This window comes from Lathamus discolor, chromosome 1 (assembly GCF_037157495.1).
Source record: "Lathamus discolor isolate bLatDis1 chromosome 1, bLatDis1.hap1, whole genome shotgun sequence".
NCBI lineage: Eukaryota > Metazoa > Chordata > Aves > Psittaciformes > Psittacidae > Lathamus > Lathamus discolor.
In genome coordinates this window covers 108,908,258-108,916,729 of record NC_088884.1, presented here as the reverse complement: position 1 = coordinate 108,916,729, position 8,472 = coordinate 108,908,258, and the positions used below count along the sequence as shown (strand labels likewise).

The 8,472-nt window shown below is 41.9% G+C and overlaps 1 protein-coding gene across 6 annotated transcripts in view; it reads left to right on the top strand.

Moving 5' to 3' along the window:
• The first annotated feature begins 4,431 nt into the window (after window positions 1–4,431).
• Window positions 4,432–8,472, top strand: part of CSGALNACT1 (chondroitin sulfate N-acetylgalactosaminyltransferase 1) — a 43,109-nt gene continuing 39,068 nt past the window's right edge. For 3 of the 6 annotated variants that reach the window (XM_065690028.1, XM_065690005.1, XM_065690014.1), the window contains exons 1-2: window positions 4,766–4,905; window positions 5,294–5,446. The gene's annotated coding sequence lies outside the window, so the exon portion shown is untranslated. Of the gene's footprint in view, window positions 4,451–4,765; window positions 4,906–5,293; window positions 5,447–8,472 lie in introns of those variants that run through there. The other 3 variants (XM_065690037.1, XM_065690018.1, XM_065690013.1) reach the window with 2 other exon arrangements.

Genomic DNA, 8,472 nt, shown 5'->3' with positions numbered 1-8,472 from the left:
GACTACAGTCCCTAGTGAACAGTCCCTCCCCAGCATCCCTATAGGCCCCCTTCAGATACTGGAAGGCTGCTATGAGGTCCCCACGCAGCCTTCTCTTCTCCAGGCTGAACAGCCCCGACTTCCTCAGCCTGTCTTCATACGGGAGGTGCTCCAGTCCCCTGATCATCCTCGTGGCCCTCCTCTGGACTTGTTCCAACAGTTCCATGTCCTTTTTATGTTGAGGACACCAGAACTGCACACAATACTCCAGGTGAGGTCTCACAAGAGCAGAGTAGAGGGGCAGGATCACCTCCTTCGACCTGCTGGTCACGCTCCTTTTGATGCAGCCCAGGATACGGTTGGCTTTCTGGGCTGCGAGCGCACACTGAAGCCGGCTCATGTTCATTTTCTCATCGACCAGCACCCCCAAGTCCTTCTCTGCAGGGCCGCTCTGAATCTCTTCTCTGCCCAACCTGTAGCTGTGCCTGGGATTGCTCCGACCCAGGTGTAGGACCTTGCACTTGTCGTTGGTTGAACTTCATAAGGTTGGCATCAGCCCACCTCACAAGCCTGTCAAGGTCCCTCTGGATGGCATCCCTTCCCTCCAGCAAATCAACCGGACCACACAGCTTGGTGTCATCGGCAAACTTGCTGAGGGCGCACTCAATCCCACTGTCCATGTCACTGACAAAGATGCTGAACAAGACCGGTCCCAACACCAATCCCTGAGGGACACCACTCGTTACGGGTCTGCAGCCGGACATTGAGCCATTGACCACAACTCTTTGCGTGCAGCAAAAGATCTTTGAGGTCCCTTCCAATCCACACCACTCTATGATTCTGTGTCTGTGGTGGCCACTGTCTGGAGCCACTGAGAGTCAAGAAGCCCAGAGTGGCAAGGGAGTGTAAAGACTTTTGAGTGTGGTGGTAGGCTGAAGAGGGTTTGCGGAACAGTAAGTTTGGGAGTTAGAAGGACTTGTATGGGCATAGAGGACTATGGCAATTTTGTGTAGCCGAGGCTCCCAAAGCTTATGACTGACCATAGAGAATTGTAGGAGCAAGGTGAAAGGGGCCTGGTCTTCAGCCTTTGGCAGCTGTTAAGAGGTAGTTGGTAGGAGACTTGCCAAGCTATCCTCAAGAAATTTGTCTTCTGGCCCTATAGGCAGTGTTATGGGTATAATGGTGCTTGGTGCTACTGCCTGGGCTTGTGCTTCTCAAAGTTTCTTGATGCCCAGTATCAAGGTCTCCAACAGCCAAGGAGAACAGAACCTTTCACCACAGAAATGCACCTAGCCTTCAACAACTTGCAACTGAGATTTGCTTAAACCACCACTGTGCCAGTGGCACTGCATACACATATCCCACCCCAGGAGCTGAGCCTGTAAGCTGGTGGGGCTGGGCTAGTTATGTCAGGGTCTCAAGTTTCCTCTCCACCTAAAGTGGCTTTCCTGGGTTCTTGCACTGATTGTGCTGTTTTGATTTCCACAGTGCAGGGCATGCTGAAGGTCTCAGTGTTAACCAGCCAACTGAAAGTGCACACAGCCTCCTTCCTGCAGGAGCTCAGGACCCAGCTGAAATGCCTACATGAGCCTTGTTTGTCAGGAAGAGGCTTTGTAACCTTCTGTAGCAGGAAATAGGCAGCATTGACCTCAAGGCAGTTTAGTCATCTAATACTGTGAAGGCTGATTTTTATCCTGGGAAGATATGTGCGTTTCTTGAGGAAGGTCTCTCAGTAATAGCTAATGCATGTAGTGGATTCAGGCTGTATAGTTGACACAGCATAAGGACGGATGTGGGATGTGCACAAAGGCAGTATTGCAGACCTTGGTTGTAGCACCACAAATTGTTTCTGTGCCACAACTGAGGGGCTCCATTAGGGCAACTGTGGCTCTGGAGATCAGAGAGTATTTGGAAGGCATTAGGTTGGCACTGAACAGTGGCAGAGGGCTTTGAATGTCAGTCTCCACCTAAATTTCTGCACTGATATAATCCTAGCAGATAGCGCCCACTCTTGGTCCCATAGGTTGTTACCAATTACACAGGACTGGTGATTAACAAGTACTTGGGGCTAGTAAGTTGGGTTTCGTAGTATGGGTTAAAGTGGTCTATGATGTGGAGATGCAAGGGTTAGGATAACTGCTGTGCTGCATGATATAGTAACAAGGAAGTTACTCTCTTTTCTAAAGCTTTGCATAGATACTGAAAAGATCTGAAAAGGATCAGCCTCCTTTAGTATCTTATGAGTGAAGCCTTGAAGAAGAGAGTCTGTTGAGCTAGCTGTGTGGTCTACGCAAAAACTAGTGATCATGTGGAAGGTTTCGTTGTTTTGTAGATTTTTTTTACCAATTCTGTGTCCTTGGGCTTTGTACAGAGCAATTTGTACAGCTGAGGGGAGGAGTCTGAGCTGCCAGTTGCTGAGAATTTGAGGCTGAGACCAAGTGTCTTGTTTTTCCCTTGGAGTTGAAGGACAGTAGATTGAGATTGGATGTCTGTGTTATAGATCAGAAGGAAAACCAAAAGGAGTTTTGGAACCTAAGCATAGAACAGCATGGGATGGGTGGGATCCAGCACATCCCTCTCCGTATGGTGGTATCTGTTAATAACCTTATGGGGCAATGTGAGTACAAGTGTGCATTTTTCAACAGATCTGGTAGCTTCTCATGAAATGACAGAGTGGAGATCTTTGACTCTGGGGTTGTCTATAGTCTTCACAGTTGAATCCAAATTCTGGCTTCAAAAGAATAGAGCTGGCCACAATCCGCTTCATTTCTGTAGTAGCCTAAGGCAGTTTTTTATAATTGACCTCATTTCACAGAATCACATTATTATTTAGGTTGAAAGGAACATCAGGAGATCATCTGGTCCAGCCACCTGTTCGAGGTGCAAATAACTGTTCTTTTACAGTCCTAAGATAAACCAAAAATTCATTTCAAGCTAAGAGCAAATATGATCAGTTTCCTTCAGCCTGCAGTTTGACAGTGATGAGCAGTGGGGAGGTTATGTTTATAGGGGAAAATATTTAGGTAGTCTTACTGTATTATTATTAAGAGATGTGTTAAAATACTTTCCTAGCTTTTAAATCTGGGAAGCTGAACCAGACTGTCATTATCTTCCACACAGCAGGGACAGAATTATTAATCACCAGACTCTCATGTGGCCAAAGCTATGCTTATATGACTCCAGTGACACTATAGCTGAAGCTCCGTATGTAGTGAGTTGTCTAGTGTGTTGAAAGCATAATACAGCAGCACAGTGCTTGGTGCACAAATAGGACCTTGCATTCAGTTTACAGGGCTAAAAGCTTAGAAAACACTGTATTTCACTGTAAATTGAATGTGCTTTATCCATAAACTTATTCTGCCATTTATGAAAACACTTTTTAGGAGAGAAATTAATTTTCACCTGGAGGGATTTGAAGAGAAGTCATTAAAGAAATAATTTTTCCATGTAGAAGTTTTCTTAGTAGAGAAAGAACTGGATATGGAAATGAACAGGCAGATTGTGTCTGCTGGACATGCTTCTTTCCTCCTGCTGCCTTCCCATGTATTCAGGCTCATAATGTCCATGTGGCAACTCTGAAAGGTGTAGACATAGAAAAGAAATTCTGAATTAACCAGCTGCATATGTTTGTACCTGCCTTTAATCCTGCAGTCACGTTGAAAAGTGCATTCCACAGTTTATATTTCTCCTTTTTTATTCCTTTTACCAATCCCATTCTTCTTGCAGGTTCTTTCTGAACACATCTTGCAGGTGTGCAGTGCCTTGAGTGGCACGCACCTCACAGAATTTTGGTGTCTGCAACTTTCTTTTGAGAAAGCCATTGTAGGTTTCATTTATAGGCAGGGAAGCCCAGAAAGCATTTCAGCTGACCAGATACAGATTGAAGCAGGTTGGACTGTGCTCTAGTTGCCTTTGCTTAGGTCTCCATGGTTTGTAAAAGGGATGCAGGGTGGTGTCCTTGGCTTCAGAGATCTGTGTAGTAATGCCATGTATCTAGTGATGAATGTGGCTTTATTCAAGTTTAACCAGATTGCCCAGTTTCCTTGCTCTTGTCACAGTAAATATGCTGCTTCAGCCTCTGAAGGTGTTTTCACTCACATAGTGGTCATTCCTGGGGGTGACAGTTAGCTCGTCCCTTGTAGCTATGGTCTCTGGTGGCTATCTGAGCTCTCTGCACTAAACGCAAAGCTAGTCAGCAGCATGTGACTACTGATTTCCTTTAATCAGTGAGTGCTGCTTGGACTACAGTGTCCCAATGGAATTGCATGAGAGGTTTCCTCCATAAGTACTGTGCCTTTCAAAATTGCTTTCCAACAGCACACTGAAGCACACTTAGAAGCAGCGAATGGAGTTTTAGCAGGCAGGCAGGCAGGCATCAATAGCATCCTGCTCTGAATCTGAAGTGATAATCACTAGTTTGAACGCGCCTGCATTTTCCCCAAGAGTGTGCAGTTCTGATACGGGAGTGCAGGTATGTCTCTGTGCGTGATTACCCTCCTTTTGCACAGCAAAGCCAGTTGAACAGCATGTTTATAGAAACCGTCCTTAAGAGTGATTGCCTCTTGAAGGAGCGTAGCTCATATAAGAGGAATGGGACTGTCTCCAGCCAGCCCTGGGAGACGATGCTGAGAGCATATTGAAAAGCTGTCTTCAGCAAAAGCTTGCCAGTTTAACAACTCTGTTCACTGTTCCTATTGCACAGTGGGCTCTTTGACGCAACAGAAAGAGCTGCCTCTCTCTCTCTCTTTTTTTTTTTTTTGCTTCCTCTTAAATCCGCCTGGCCAGTTTAAAGCTTGTGGATATTTCTTCCCCCTCGGGGAAAGCTTATGTGAGGATTGTCTTTTTTAACCGTTCATTCCATGAAACCGTTTTTTTCTTGTTTGCTGTTAGAAAATGTTGGAGCTGAACATAAGGCTTTCATTGCAGGTCAGTAGATGAACTCTTGACCAAGGCATTTAACGTTTGAGTGTAGCTTTAGCAAGCACTGCAGTCTGGGAGGAAAAAGCAAGTTAACAAGGTTGTATCGTGTGAACCCATGTGTGCCTACTACTGGAATCGGAATCTTTTCGGGTCTTCAGTGACTGAGTTCTGCGCAGATGAATTTACTGTCTTTCTTTTGTAACCACATGTACTGAGTTAATATTTTATTGAGAATTGAGGTGACATCACAGTTATGTCTGTATAATTTAATTCCTGAATGTCTTTACTCCCTCAAAATGCAATAAAAATTTCTGTGAATTTGAAGTATAAACTTTTTGCCTTTTTATTTTGCCAGGATTGTCTTTTTGAATTATTTTTTTCCACTTCTTTTCAGTGCACTTTACTGGGAAGCATGTTACTCCTAAGCACACGCTGCCTGCAGGGAAGATAGTTATTTGCTATTTTGCATTTCATCTTAGATGCTGTCAAGGGAACTAGGAAAGGATGTAAACATATTGTTAATGTCTCTCTTCAAGCTGTGTTTGAGGTAAGGCAATCTTCTTTCCCTATCTCTGAAATTAAATTATGAAGTAGATGCAGTATTTCTTTCATTTATACTTACTAAGATTACCCTGTTGCTATTTGTTTTTCTTGTTGGTAAAATGTGAATGTATTTGTCACAAAGCTGCTCCTTGTGTATGTGACACTTAAAATCCTGTATTTTTATTTCAACAGTATCTACTACATATCTGCATATTTCTGTTAGCTTGTGTAACGTACATTAATGAGAGATCATTGTTGAAATTGCTTCGGTTTTCTCCTCTATTATTATCACATTAAGTTTGTGAGTGAGTGGATTTCTTGCCCTGGGTAGGCAATTCTTAGGCAAACTTTGTAAAACTGTGCTACAAATTGTTTCCACTGTGAATCACTTTCCTTGTAAGATGATGACTTTTATGGTAATGTTTAACTTAACTAGAATTGTTTTCAAACATATACAGTGCATTTTTGGTGTATTCTTTTTTTTTAACAGCACTCCAAAATAAAATAGAAAAATAATGATTCATATCGGACTGTTTATTTCCTTCTCTAATGTTGCCTGTTTTAGGAAGTGCATATCTTTGAAAGGTTGAATCATTATTTATGAGGCTCATTACAGCTGAAAGGTGTCACTGCAATATTGGCCATATGCAACTGCATTGCAAATGGAATTTGTATGGGATACCACTGTTGGTGAGTTATGATTAGTGCCTGGGGAATTAGAAAATTCTACTTCTTGTTTATGTTTCTTTTCAAGCAATGTAAGAACTTGACATTCAGGGGAGGTTTTTTTATCTTTTTGCCTTTTCTGTAGCAAGGTTACAGTTTCTATAATTCAAGATTTTGATGCATGCTTTCTGCAAGTTTATTGTTGTTCAAATCAATCCATCTAAATCTTTGTGACACCCCTTACAAGGGGAAGCCGTTTTTAAGGCAGACATGCTGTGCTGCAGGTTGACAAAAATTTTTAATTTAGAAAAATGAGGAGGCTCATTTGCCTCCTCACATCTCTGAAGCTGTTTGCTGTTTGAATTCCAAATAGTGCTGGCTCCAGTCAAGAGATGGGTCTTTAACCATTTTTTTGAGAGGCTTTTTGCTTGTTATAGGGTAAAGAAAGGTACAGGATAGAGTTACAAAGCTACAGAGAACTCTTTTTAATCTCACAGAGCAAAAATACTACTATAAGCATTTATAATACTCAAATAAATAAATACATTCAAAAGTGGTTTTAAAACCCACTGAGGTTTAACTTTCTTCAGTCAACATCACACCCAAATCTTCTTAGCATTTTCTGTCATCTTATTTTTGGAGTTGTAAATCCATATCCTGTCATGGTGAAAATACACAACTTATGTCTGCAACCTGTTTTCTATTGTTAAAAAAATGAAAAATCTTATTCCCTATTGTTGAAATTATCTCAAGTTAAATGTCTTAAAAAATAAAATTAATCAGTGTAATGAACTAATGCAGTCTTTATATAACGCATTTTCTGAACCAGTTTCTCAACGAATTAGATGCTATCTCTGATCTACCATCACTGGCAGAGGGTGTATTGGGCTGTGCTCCTTCCCTTTTGACCTCTAGTTCATGAGGCAGTCAGACCTGCTATTCAAAGGGAATCGCATGAGTAGCACACCATGATGTGGATGTATTGACATTTCTACTGACATTATTTTGCCAGAAAGCATGAATGGGGAAGAAGGATAAATGATGTAAATGATGTAGGTGCCTTGATGTGGTTTTTTGAATCTTTGGAGTTGAAACATGCTGCCATGTGTTCCTGGATTGCAGCCTTCTTGCTTATCAATGGTCACTGAAAGGTATTTGTTTATCTTGATGTTTTATAGTGCCAGCTTTCTATCTAGTCAACGTAGTGGAGCCTGTAGCTTGTTGCATTCCTCCTTGCATGCCCTGAACAGTGTCAGGTTAACTGGGTGCTTGCTTGTTTATTATGCTAGTGACCTGGTCAATGGATTGCCATGCCATTAGTAAGGAAAAGCTAGCTGTTGTCTGGTCTAAATCACAGCTCAAGCCACATTAAGAGGAAATGCAATAAAAACTTTCATTTGTAACAGTTAAAATAGGCAAGAGAAACACTTTTGCAAGATAGAGACAAAAAATAAAAGGAAAAATTTCTTAGTCTGTTTATACCTAGTTTATATTAGAGCAGTTTTACCTAGTCCTACTGATTTGATCCTCTTCTGACAAGATTTTCTTGTTTGCACGTAGCTTACCTTTCAAGCAACATCCATTGGAAGAACCCTGTTCACAAGCCTCCCATCAGCTACTCTCTGATGAAACAAGGCTCCACCAAAACTTGTGTTTTTTTCAGGCAATTTTCTGATTCTTGAGGAACCTCTCATTTCTTATTCAGTCTTTTCTACAAAAAAATTCAGACAGTGCAGTCTTCTATCTCCAGACCCATTCTATTTGTGATTATCTAGGCAAGGTGTCATCATTGTTCTTAGTTATTGTTGGAGACTGAAAGTTATCTTTATTAGTATGCGTTACCTTCTTACACTTGACTGGTTAGCCAAAAAGGGCATAAACCTCTTCACTTCCCTTTGGGACTTTTCTCCAAAAGAAATATCTTCATGCTGAGTTGTATTCTCTACCAATGAGTGTATTAACATATTCAATATTGTGCAGAGCTCTGATTGGCTTTTTCCTGACACTGAGACAGAAGACTGGTTGTCTGAAGATAGCAGAGGTCTATGCCTTACTGGTTAAGGATGGGCCCACTGACATAGGTGACAGGATATAAGAACTGGGGGTCATAAACTGAAGAGTTAAAGAACAAGTGCTATTGAGAAATGTCTGTAGCACACTTGGCAAATTGCTTTTCTCTTAACTCTTCAGGGTGCAAACATTTCACCCAAATTATCTCGTTGTGTGTGTGTTTTAGGCTGAGTGTGTGATAGGCCTATCAGCACTGTTGTAATATTACTAAGGAGTTATGTCTGAAGAGAGGCCTTTGGCAGAATGCCATGCTGCTGGAGCGCGTGAGTGAACCCCAGTGGTTTTGCTTTTCAT